The sequence below is a fragment of the Rhinatrema bivittatum genome, chromosome 16, assembly GCF_901001135.1.
Source record: "Rhinatrema bivittatum chromosome 16, aRhiBiv1.1, whole genome shotgun sequence".
Classification (NCBI taxonomy): Eukaryota; Metazoa; Chordata; class Amphibia; order Gymnophiona; family Rhinatrematidae; genus Rhinatrema; species Rhinatrema bivittatum.
The window spans coordinates 38,280,137-38,292,983 of record NC_042630.1 but is presented as its reverse complement, the minus strand read 5'-3'; positions in this window follow the sequence as shown (position 1 = coordinate 38,292,983).

Genomic DNA, 12,847 nt, shown 5'->3' with positions numbered 1-12,847 from the left:
TGATACAGCAACATACTGTTCATTCCTTTTTGCCAAAAGTTGTCTCAGATTTTCACTTGAATCAGAAAATTTCCTTGCCGTCTCTGGATAAGGAAAGTGATGCGGAGGAATATCGCCTGTTGCCGCCCTTGGATGTCGAGACACATCGTGAGGTATCTGGAGGTTTCTAAACCTTTCTGAAAGACGGATCACCTGTTTGATCTTCACGGTGGTAGTAAACAGGGCAAGCCGGCTTTGCAGGCTACAATAGCTCGCTGAATTAAGGAATCAGTCATGGCTGCATATGTGGATGCTGAGCAGCCGTTGTCTAGTCAGGTTAGGGCTCATTCCACTAGGACAGACAGTATCATGGGCAGAGGTTAGATTATTGTCTCCTGTCGACATTTGCCAAGCTGAGACATGGTCCTCCTTATGCACCTTTTCCAGGTATTATCATCTGGATGTGCAGGCCCGGGAGGACTCGGCCTTTGCACGTGCAGTTTTGACTGGGCCGCAGGCAGCCTCCCACCCTGTTGGGGAGTAGCTTGGGGACATCCCACTGGTCCTGAATTCATCTGTTTGGGTGCTAGGAAATAAGAAATTACTACTTACCTGATAAATTCCTTTTCCTTAAACCAGACAGATGAATTCAGCTTCCCGCCCCTTGGCTGCCAAATGATTGTGTTATGGTCCTCCTGCGTGGCTACGTGTTCCAGGGGTTACTGGTAAGTGTTAATCCAGTCCCTAGACTAGTGTTATTACAATCTTGTCTGAGCTCAGTGTTGCCTGTTGGCCGAGTGTTGAAATGGTTATTTGTTTTTAATCAAGTTTCACTAATCTGTCTACAGTGGCTTTTGCGGAGAATACTGGCGGGCTGATGTCACTGCAGGAGTATATATATATACACACACTGTCACGTCAGCTTTACTCTGTCTCCATCTACTGGTAGAGGTGCATAACCCATTGGTTCTGAATTCGTCTGTCTGGTTTAAGGAAACATGAATTATCAGGTAAGTAGTAATTTCTCAATAAACCCCCCATATACCTACACTCACCCACAAACCCCTTCACACATACAACTTTGCCCTCCAGAAATCGATGTTGGAAAGTTTTCCCAAAGATTCTGTCATGATATGCCAGCCAGCCGCAGATTAGTAGATGTAATCTTTATTTCGTTATAGTTCAGCAGAATTCAGAAGATTTTTACAACACTCGTTAGCTGTTGCGCTTTGATGGCTGTTTTCTAGGGCTCCCCCCGAGAAAAATATTATCCGGCTGGAGACGAGCTGTAGCTCTCATGCGGTATCCTTTCCACAGGAATGTTTAAAGCAGGGTGAGGAGCCACGATGGGGGTAACCATGATAATGAAATGAACCTGATTCTACCGCCGGCTGCAGGCAGCTACACCTGATGAATATCCATCGCGGGCAGCCTGAAAACCAGACGGGTTTGTTGCCCCACAGGGACTGGAGATGGATGCCCCCCTGAATCTCATGTGGCCTCCCAAAAGATGTCCAGCGTGGACAATTAAAGGAAATATATTTCACCCAGGCTGCATCGGCCTTCCACCCCCCCCCCCGGCAGTTTGTTTAGTAAGCAATGGAAGGGACCTTGTTGTACCCATCATGAAGGTCAGGTGGTGTTTGCAAAGAACATCAACATCCTTTTGCTGGCTTTACCACACAACCCCCAGTGCCAAAGCAGGGGAAGGTTAGACCTCCAGCTAAAAAAAACAAGCTAGAGATAAGGGCAGAGAAGCCAACCCCCTCCCCCCATCTCCCATTCCCCATCCTGGAAGGTCTGTGAAAAGTACAAATCCGGGAGCCACGTCCGAGCAAAGAAACGCTTTGGCGTGCTATAGTCTGAGCCACTTTATTGATGGTCTGCGCAGGGATTTTCGGCAAAGTTTGGAGGGCTCTGGGTTTCACTTCAGTTTCTTGTCTGTCTTCCACCCCCTTCCATACTTGTTCTGACTCTGCATCTCTCTCTCTCCCTTTTTCTCCGGTTGTAACTTTTCCTCTCTCTCTCTCTCCTTTCCTTGTTTTTATTTTATTTTAAAATGTAGATCCCACTTCATACTCGGTGTTCCAAGCTGATTAAACAGCTAAAACCCCGCACGCTCTTCAAATGAACAATCAAGAAAAGGGAGGCTCTTCTTCTAAATATTTGAAGCTGATCTCGGGTGGAAAAACTAGCAGCGCTGCAGGAGGCAAACGCCCTCTCTAACTCGGAAATGTACTGTGTACTCATCCTCCCTTGATCCCCGGCTATTGTGAAGGGGGAGCTCTGGTAACTCATTTTTAACCCATGGCCTTCTCTCAGCTTAAGAGCTTTCAAATGTTGGTACACCTGCATTTTTTTTTTTGTCTTCTTCTGTTGTTCAGGTTTTGGAATTGGGAGGAGACGCTGGTCCATTCTCTCGTACCCCACGCGGGATTTCAGAATAGCTTTCGACGCTGGCGCAGCCCAGTGGAAGACCCCAAGGCTCGGGTTTTCACTCTCCGTGCTGGCCGGGGCGGGGGCAGGGCGGGGGCAGCGATCATGGACTGCCACACGGGAAGAGGACGTCCCTTCCATTGCTCAGTGTTGACATAACATAGTAACAGAGTAATGACGGTCCGTCCAGTCCGTCCAGCAGGCTTCTTATGCTAGTAACTGCCCCTCCGTGCAGGTTACCCCCAAGCGTTACGTTAAGGGTAGTAACATTAACATTCAAAACCAAGCGCTGTCAAACCCATAACAAAATCACTGCTAGCAACATGTTTACGGGGTGAGCAGTCGTCTTAAACGTGCTTTGCTTTAGCACTTGGCCGTAGAAGAGGTCCTGCACTTCTCCCCTAGGGTCTGCGTATCAGTACCCCAGACTGTAAATGTCAGGGCCCAGTGTTGGCTGTCGTCTGAATCCTATTCTCTTCCTAACGCTCCCCACCACCGTGGAAGAAAAGAGAGCAATTTTGCAGTTGCATTAAAGGCATGAAAGATAATTAGTTAAAGGTAGTAATCCCCATGCCTTCTGCTAGGGTAGTGGCTAACGGACGTCCACTGGCTGGAGCCAGGGTGCGTGTGTGTGTGTGCACCTACTGGGTTTCAGAGGGAGCCGCTGGGGCTGCTTTGCAGCCCAGTAGAAGCTGGTTCTGAATGAGCCAGAACCCCAACGGAGCAAGAGGAAATCATTGGGCCAGGATTACAATAAAAGCAAAGACTTGGGTTCAGGGCGGATGCTTCCAGTATGCAGACTCGGGCTCCCATCTGCTATCAGTTGTTGGGTATGTGATTTCCCCCGTGAAATTGCATACCATTCTCGTTATACCTAGTATTACTGTTTTATTCCTACATTCCAAAGTTATACTCCTATGTTAACCATATGTATCTATCTTATCTTATGTTACAGACCGTTCCATGTAAATGTTCTTATCTTACTGTTCCCTGTAAACTGATACGATGTGCAAACGGTTATCGGTATAAAAAAAAAAAAAAGCCTTAAATAAATAAATAAATAAGCAAGCAAGCAAGCAAGATGGGCAGTTGCCTGGATTGCCAAGATTTTGGGGGCAGCAAAATCCTGCCAGTGAGGTCTAGAGGGGCGTTGTACCAGAGCCGATTCCATCAAAGATGGGAGTGCTGTGCTGGAGTCACTGCCCTCTAGTAAAGTTGTGGAGGGGGGGGTATGTGTGTGTGTGAATGACCAGAGGTTCACCTAGGGTGCCAAATATGTTTGCACCGGCCCTGCGTGGGTTCACAAATGACCTCACATGGAATAGGATCTAATTGTTTCAACGCCTCATAGTCGATAAGGGTAAATCGGACACTGGGCGAGTGTGATGCAAGAGTGTGCAGGACTCCCGCTGACCCAGCTGCTCCCAGAAGTTGCTGTGGAAGCCGCTTAAAAGAATCTCCAAGATAGCATTCAAAAAGCAAAAAAAAAAAAAGTTAGTTGCCACAAATGCATTTCCTTGTCATGCACAGCAGGGGGAGGCTACTGGGTTTTTTGTAGAAAAATAAGCGAGGGGGGGTGGGGTCCGGAATGATGATTTGTTTTCATAGAGACACAGAAATGGCGGCAGAAAAGGACCAACGGTCCATCCAGTCTGCCCAGCGAGCTTCCCACAGTAGGATCTGCCGCGCTGTGCAGGTCACCCCCATGTATCAGTCAGTGCTGCTTGACGTGCTATACTTATGGACTTGGCCGTAGAAGCCGCCCTGTGTGTTTTCATTAACGTCTGTGCATCAGTACCCCAGACTGGTAAAAAAAAAGTCATGGCTCGTGTTGGTGGTCTCTGAATCCAAATTTCTCTTCCTTCCACCCCCCCCCCCCCTCGAAGCAAACAGTGATGTTGCAGTTGAACTGGGGAGGGGCTTGTTGCTGTGGCTAGTAACCCCACCAGCAGGCACGGCCTTTCTTGGAAAAGGCCACAGCTGAATGTTTGCTGTGCGGGGGTTGGAAGCTTCTGTACCATTGCAATTGGTAAACAACGGAGCCTGGCATCGCATGGAGCCCCATTGCGACACCCAGCACCACTGCCAGGCAAATCAGTAACTGCATCTGAAGCAACAGTTCCTACCCGATTCTTCAAAATACAGACTTTGCCTGTTTATTTACTCAGTAGATCTCATTCCTAGATTTCCTTTCTTTTTTTGTCCTAATGTGTTTTATTTCTTGTATTTTTTTTTCCTCCAACTCCACGCTTCAGCTGTCCGTGCTGTATTCATGCTTTACGTGTGTCAGTGCGATGCCTGCATGGGGCTCGGATGTAAATCCGCTGTTCTGTCTGTGCTGTATTCATGCTTTGTGCGTATCAGTGTGATACCTGCTCGGGGCTCTGATGAAGATCCGCTCCGTCTGTGCTGTATTCATGCTTTGTGCGTTATCAGTGTGATACCTGCTCGGGGCTCTGATGAAGATCCGCTCCGTCTGTGCTGTATTCATGCTTTATGTGTATCAGTGTGACACCTGCTCGGGGCTCTGATGAAGATCCGCTCCGTCTGTGCTGTATTCATGCTTTATGTGTATCAGTGTGACACCTGCTTGGGGCTCTGATGAAGATCCGCTCCATCTGTGCTGTATTCATGCTTTATGTGTTTCAGTGTGACACCTGCTTGGGGCTCTGATGAAGATCCGCTCCATCTGTGCTGTATTCATGCTTTATGTGTATCAGTCTGACACTGCTTGGGGCTCTGATGAAGATTCGCTCCATCTGTGCTGTATTCATGCTTTATGTGTATCAGTGTGACACCTGCTCGGGGCTCTGATGAAGATCCGCTCCGTCTGTGCTGTATTCATGCTTTATGTGTATCAGTGTGACACCTGCTCGGGGCTCTGATGAAGATCCGCTCCGTCTGTGCTGTATTCATGCTTTATGTGTATCAGTGTGACACCTGCTCGGGGCTCTGATGAAGATCCGCTCCGTCTGTGCTGTATTCATGCTTTATGTGTATCAGTGTGACACCTGCTCGGGGCTCTGATGAAGATCCGCTCCGTCTGTGCTGTATTCATGCTTTATGTGTATCAGTGTGATACCTGCTTGGGGCTCTGATGAAGATCCGCTCCGTCTGTGCTGTATTCATGCTTTATGTGTATCAGTGTGATACCTGCTTGGGGCTCGATGAAGATCCGCTTCGTCTGTGCTGTATTCATGCTTTATGTGTATCAGTGTGATACCTGCTTGGGGCTCTGATGAAGATCCGCTCCATCTGTGCTGTATTCATGCTTTATGTGTATCAGTGTGACACCTGCTTGGGGCTCTGATGAAGATCCGCTCCGTCTGTGCTGTATTCATGCTTTATGTGTATCAGTGTGATACCTGCTTGGGGCTCTGATGAAGATCCGCTCCGTCTGTGCTGTATTCATGCTTTGTGCGTATCAGTGTGATACCTGCTTGGGGCTCGATGAAGATCCGCTCCATCTGTGCTGTATTCATGCTTTATGTGTATCAGTGTGACACCTGCTTGGGGCTCTGATGAAGATCCGCTCCATCTGTGCTGTATTCATGCTTTATGTGTATCAGTGTGACACCTGCTTGGGGCTCTGATGAAGATCCGCTCCATCTGTGCTGTATTCATGCTTTATGTGTATCAGTGTGACACCTGCTTGGGGCTCTGATGAAGATCCGCTCCGTCTGTGCTGTATTCATGCTTTATGTGTATCAGTGTGATACCTGCTTGGGGCTCTGATGAAGATCCGCTCCGTCTGTGCTGTATTCATGCTTTGTGCGTATCAGTGTGATACCTGCTTGGGGCTCGATGAAGATCCGCTCCATCTGTGCTGTATTCATGCTTTATGTGTATCAGTGTGACACCTGCTTGGGGCTCTGATGAAGATCCGCTCCATCTGTGCTGTATTCATGCTTTATGTGTATCAGTGTGACAGCTGCTCGGGGCTCTGATGAAGATCCGCTCCGTCTGTGCTGTATTCATGCTTTATGTGTATCAGTGTGACACCTGCTCGGGGCTCTGATGAAGATCCGCTCCGTCTGTGCTGTATTCATGCTTTATGTGTATCAGTGTGACACCTGCTTGGGGCTCTGATGAAGATCCGCTCCGTCTGTGCTGTATTCATGCTTTATGTGTATCAGTGTGACACCTGCTTGGGGCTCTGATGAAGATCCGCTCCATCTGTGCTGTATTCATGCTTTATGTGTATCAGTGTGACACCTGCTTGGGGCTCTGATGAAGATCCGCTCCGTCTGTGCTGTATTCATGCTTTATGTGTATCAGTGTGACACCTGCTCGGGGCTCTGATGAAGATCCGCTTTTATTTATTTATTTATTTAACTCTTTTATATACCGACATTTGTTTACACATCACATCGGTTTACATTATAACAATTGAACTAAGGAAGGAAGTTACATCATAACAATTCGGGTAACTAGGAGATAACAAAAGCGGAACACTCTGAAGACAGTGAGGGCGGAGAGGATGCAGGAACAATAATGGTACAAAGTCAGAAAGGAAAACAAGTAAATATAACTATTGACAGTGTTGTGGTTACCATGATGAATGGGGAGGATGAATTCTATCATCAATAATATGGGGTGGTATACTGGGGGCGTGGGGGGGTAGAGTGGAAGAGTGATAGTGGATAGTATGAGAGTTATTGGTAGGCTTGTTTGAAGAGCCAGGTTTTCAGCTTTTTTTTTTTTTAAGTTAATAGTGTTAGATTCCAGTCTTAGGTCTTCGGGCATAGCGTTCCATATGGAGGGACCAGCCATGGAGAAAGCACGTGCTCGTGTTGAGGATAGATTAGTGAGTTTGGGGGAGGTTGTTGGTTGAGTGCCATTACTGGCTGATCTTGTGGATCTTCGGGGTGGGGGGGGGGGTGTTTAAAGTAGAAGGATGTGTTGAACCAGTTTTTTGTATAGTGTTTTGTGAATTAGAGTGAGACTCTTGAATCGTATTCTGAGGTGTATGGGAAGCCAGTGTAGGTTTTTTTTTATTATGGGGGAGATGTGATCATTTCTTCTGGAGTTTGTGAGGATTCTGGCAGCAGCATTTTGGATCGTTTGTAGGGGCTTAAGGGACGTAGTTGGGAGTCCTAAAAGTAATGAGTTGCAGTAGTCTAACTTGGATAGGATAAGTGCCTCTTCTGCCGTCTGTGCTGTATTCATGCTTTGTGCGTAACAGTGTGACACCTGTTCAGGGCTCTGATGAAGATCCGCTCCGTCTGTGCTGTATTCATGCTTTGTGCGTAACAGTGTGACACCTGTTCAGGGCTCTGATGAAGATCCACTCTTCTGTCGTCTGTGCTATATTCATGCTTTATGTGTAGTATTGTAATGGCTGCAGGTGTTTCTGTATATGGATCAGCACAGCAGTACTTGATTCACTTAGATTCATAGTGGTGGAAGCAGTTTGGAAGCAGTTAGGCAGGAGAAGATGTCAAAATCTTTAAATATGAATATCTAACCAAGAATGATATAAAAATCAGAACCACAAAGGGGGAGCTTCTAATTTCAATTTCAATTTCAAAAATTTATTAATCGCCTAACACAAAAAGGCCTAGGCGATATACAAAATAAACATACATAATAAAATCTGAACATACATAATAATAAAAACAAAACATAAAATGACACTCATAAATATAGGTTTCATAGAAACCATCATTGATTATTTCAAACTGACATCAACAACATATCCCAAGAGATTCACTAAATTACCTATCTGAGGTATATTAAATGGGGACATTCGACAGTTAACACTCCATAATTTCACAGTCATATCGTAAACAGTAACATTGTGATTATACAATATTAAATGTACGAGTGAGCAAATAATTTTTAAATGCCATCTTAAATTTTTTAACATCTTCCAGCGCACGAATTTCAAAAGGAATTAAGTTCCTAATGATTTACTGTGCTTTACCTTCTCACATAGTTGGGACATCTGGATTCAGATCACCACCCACCAGGGCTTGATTGATCCTGGGTGCTCCATGGAGATGATATTTTATATTTTAGGGCCAAGTAGGGAGGAAGAAGATAAGAAAAAGTTTAAGGGTTGCCACACCAATGAAGCCTCCCGCCTCCAACCCAGGGGCCGGCAAGGGTCCCAGCAGCCGCCCAGCTCCTCGTATTACCGGAAGCATGAAATTCCAGCAGCAATACTGGCATGATGTCAATGCTTTCTCGCAGCCATGTGAGAAGGCAGGGTTTCACCTTTCGCAGTACCATATTAAGGACAGGTTTTTGATTACACAGATGCTTTTCCAGAATCCAAAATCCAGCGTTCACCATTTTAATATTTGCAGTAGTTCCCATTAAGGACCGAAGTTGAAAGTTCTGCACTGGCCCAGTGGCTGAACTCAGGGCAGGGCTCTGGCACCTTGAGCTCCCATCTCTAGGCACCCTGGGATTTGTAGTCCAGCAGTTTTTCCCAATGCGAGTAGGACTACAGGGCCCAGCATGCTTGGGTGAGGGGGCAGTCAGAAACCCCAGGCATGACTGAGTCTGGTTTGGAATTTGCTTGGCAGCTTTGCTTAGACATATGATTTGGAGGGGGGGGGGGGTGAAAGGTCAGGGACTGGCCTTGATTATGTTTTCTGGAAGTGGCCGGTACCTGAGACCTGAGTTATTGTTTCACCTGCATCCAGGGTCAGGAGTAGGGGTCACGGATGGCTGATTAAACTGGATCACAGGTGGTGCCCCCTTTATCCAAGGGGCAGTTATCTAGAGCCCACCCTCATCAAGGGTGCAGCATTTGTCATTTATACTAATTTCATTTTAATATATTTGCATTAAAGAAATGTATAGTCTGCTTTAGTTAATCGGTTTTAGTGCATTAGTTGTTCGGGGTAGGCAGTTCACCCGATTCTATAAATCAACCATCAGCTTCAAGGAGTTTATGGGGTTTGCTTGGCATCACGGTACAGAATGCAGCCAGGGAGGAAATCAAACGAGCAGAGTAGCTTTGGATACTTGTGGATTCCACAGCTGGCATAAGTGGGGCAGGGCAGCATGAATAAAATCGAGCAGAGAGGGGAAGGGCCTTACAGTCCCTCCTCTGCCGTCCGATTCTCTTTCCCGCCGACGGTCGCGTGTCGGTAACATCAGCGGTGAAGGGCTAGACCGCTTTATGAAATTTGTGTCGATCCTAAGCCCTGTCACAACAGGCGGGGGCATGAAGGGTGCCCACCCCGCGTGCCAGGTTGTGGGGGTAAGGTGGAGGGGGGTGGGGCACCACACTCCCCTCGTGAGTCGGTTTGCACTTCTGCGAGCCCATGAGGGCACGAGACGTTTGCACACAGGTAAAAGGTTGGCAGACAGCAAGATTAATCTCCATTCCGCGGTGCGAGGGCGGCGCCTTGGCATTAATGTTAGCTGCGGATGACATCCTGCAGCTACAGCACCAGGGAGGATACAAGAGTAAAAGCCAGAAAACAAAGTTACAAAGTATCATAAAAAGAACAAGAGAGGAAGTGCACAATAAAATACATCTCTTATCATTTTAAAACCTTTTTGTTCCTAGTGTATCAGAATGCAGAGTCTTTTCTTTGAAGCAAAGGTAAGTAAGGGACTTTTACTAGTTTCAGTGCCCACCGTGGCTGAAGTCATTGAAATGGATGCTTAAGACTGTTTTTCTTAGGCAGGCGTACGTACGTATGACCCGCGGAAACAAGCAATGGCTTCCCACGGGGGGGGCTTCTCATCTTAAGCAGGTGATTAGAGGAACTGAGTAGTGCCGCTTTTTTTTTTTAAGCACAATTATCGAAGGAAGGAAGATTGTGGAAGACTTACGGCTAGATTTTAAATCACGCAAGCGCGTAAAAAAAAAACCCAAAACGGAGCTTACATGCATGACTGGGCCTTGCGCATGCTGCGCACATTTTCAAAGGGGCATAACCCCCCCCTTACGCACCGAAGTGCCAGGCCCAGATAAAGGGGTGGTCCCGGGGGGGGGGGGGCAGACTGGGAGGGAACTGGGGAAGGCCGGGATTACATTGCCACGCAAAATCTGCAGAATTCTACCCCCTCTTGCACGCGCTGCCCGCACATGAGCGCCGGATTTTTACGCGCGCGGACTACAAAATCCGGCACTCATGTGCACAGCCCAATGATTTCATAACATGCGTGTGCCGGCACACGCATGTTATGAAATCGGCGCGTCCGTGTGCGCGCCAATAGTGTATATGTAATTAATAAACTTTAATATAGAAACAAATAGAGATGGTGGATCTTCACACTGCTCTGGCTAAAGTTCAGAGTCCTTTCCCGCGCGAGGCTAGAGGCGTATCCTCATCTTGTTTGCATCGGGAACATTTTTTGGCATGCCGTACTTGCATAAAGCTAGTCCCTGCTGTACCCGGGGGCGTTCTTGAAGTGCTGGTGGGTTGCAGGCCATTCTGGTACGAGGGAGAAACCCTCCCCGCCCATAGTGCCCAGGCACAAGGCGGCCTCCGTCTCTACTCGCAGACGCCGCGACGGAGCTGAGAGTTAAGAGAAAGAAGCCGCTGCTCCGGAGGCCTGCATGTTACGCCAATAGGGAGTCAATCGCTGTCAGAACGAAAGTACGACATCAAAATACCAACACAGCATTCAACTCTAGAATCTAGACCAGAAGAGCGCACAGCTGGAGTATATGCACCGATGAATAGCGAGCCTTGCAGCCACTCGCAGGCACTAGCCAGAGATGAGCATCTCTCTCGTGGGGTAGGCGATGGGACAGTTACTGGCTTCTGATCGACTGGGCCAAGGCCTTTCCCGCTGCTGGTATGATTCAGTATCACTGCAGTGCCTGGGCGGGGGGGGGGGGGGGGGAGTCAGGGTTATTGGAGTGCATCCCCCACCCCATGCATCCTCTCTTACACCCGGAAGATCCCTAGGTCCTACCTAATTGATGTTTGCCTCCCAGGAGTTGCCGTGTCACCAAGGTTTATCAGGCAGAGTACTTTACTCAGAGGAGGCATGACCCTGCAGCGTTGGAGCTGCCACAATAATAGCCCTGGATCTTTGCTCCTTCTGCCTTTGTCAGATAATGCGGGGAGGATTTCCAGACTGTATAGAAACAAGGCAGGGGCCACCTCAGCCCTCTCTCTCTCATACCGATCCTTCTTGTTGCACGTCCCTACCCCAGAGCACTCCAGGCATGCAACCTAGTGAGCTTTTAAAATAGTCCTTACCGTCATGAAACCGAGTGTAAAATAAATCAAAGTATCAAACAATTCTACAATTATAGAGACATACATATTCAAATTCCTAAACAGGAGAGGGAGCAATTTTGTATACAGCAATATAAAAAAATAAAACCCCAACAAGTTAGGTAAATCCTAAAAGCTGTAAGTAATATTGCACATATAAAAATCCATTTCCAGAGGCCTGAGAAAATTAACCAAAAGTCTTTAAGGCATGGCAAAGCAGTAAATAATCCTAAAAGATTATTATAGCCTCAAAGACGGGTCCTTCTATTGCTATAATGGAGAAACAGCCTATGATTGCAGGTATAAGAATAAAGTGCAGACCCAGCCAGTCCAGACAGCTTCTGCAGGACCCTACCTGCTCTTCACCATGACTTCTTTCTTGACTGCCACCTAAAGAGCCCTCTGTTCTTGTCCGGGCTCTCTTGAACTCAGATACACTCTTGTTCCCATCACCTCTATTAGGAAGGTGCTCCAGAGGCATCTACCAGCTTTCAGTTAAAAAAAAAAAATCACATTACAAAAGTAGGAACAAATATTTTTCTTATGCTATTCCTGAGATCTTCCACTCTGCCTGACACTATAACGCCTTCTTGTATCCGGTCTAGAACTCTTTTTGCACTGAAGTCTCCTTACCCACCACCGCGGTATCAAATAAAGGGCCCTGTTTACTAAGCGTTTTTTCCCAAAGACACAAAATGGGGGAATAGATTGAAAACAAAGTAAGAAATGAATGTGGCTCTTTCAGCCACAACCTGGGACTGTGACTAAAGTAGATCACTGAGTAAGAAAGGTTGTGGGGACCATGGCGGTAGGGGCTAGGCCACGGAGAGAGGACACCCGTCCAGATATGAAAGGGAGGGTGCTGAGCAGTTCAGGCTCCGCAGGAGCTCCCATTCCCGCTCTATGCCAGTGGGGAAGCTCAGATTAGATGAGCACTTCATGGGAAAGGGCCCCCCGTTCAATGCCAGAGTCGGGTCTTCCGCTTTCCAGGTTGGCTTTGGAAGTAGGGGAGATACAGAGGCAGCGCTCACAGCCCTGGGGAGGGAATGGCGGTCATCGCTCAAGGACAAGACCTCATGACCAGACTTAGGACCCATGACTGGGGGGTGGGGGGGTTTCCAAGAGGAGCCTTGATGCACAGCCCCCAGCTCGGTGGGATCCTGGCGCCATGAGCTCAAACTGCCAAGTCAAAAACCCCCAAAGACTTGCCTGGTGAGGATCTAACCAGTGCCCAA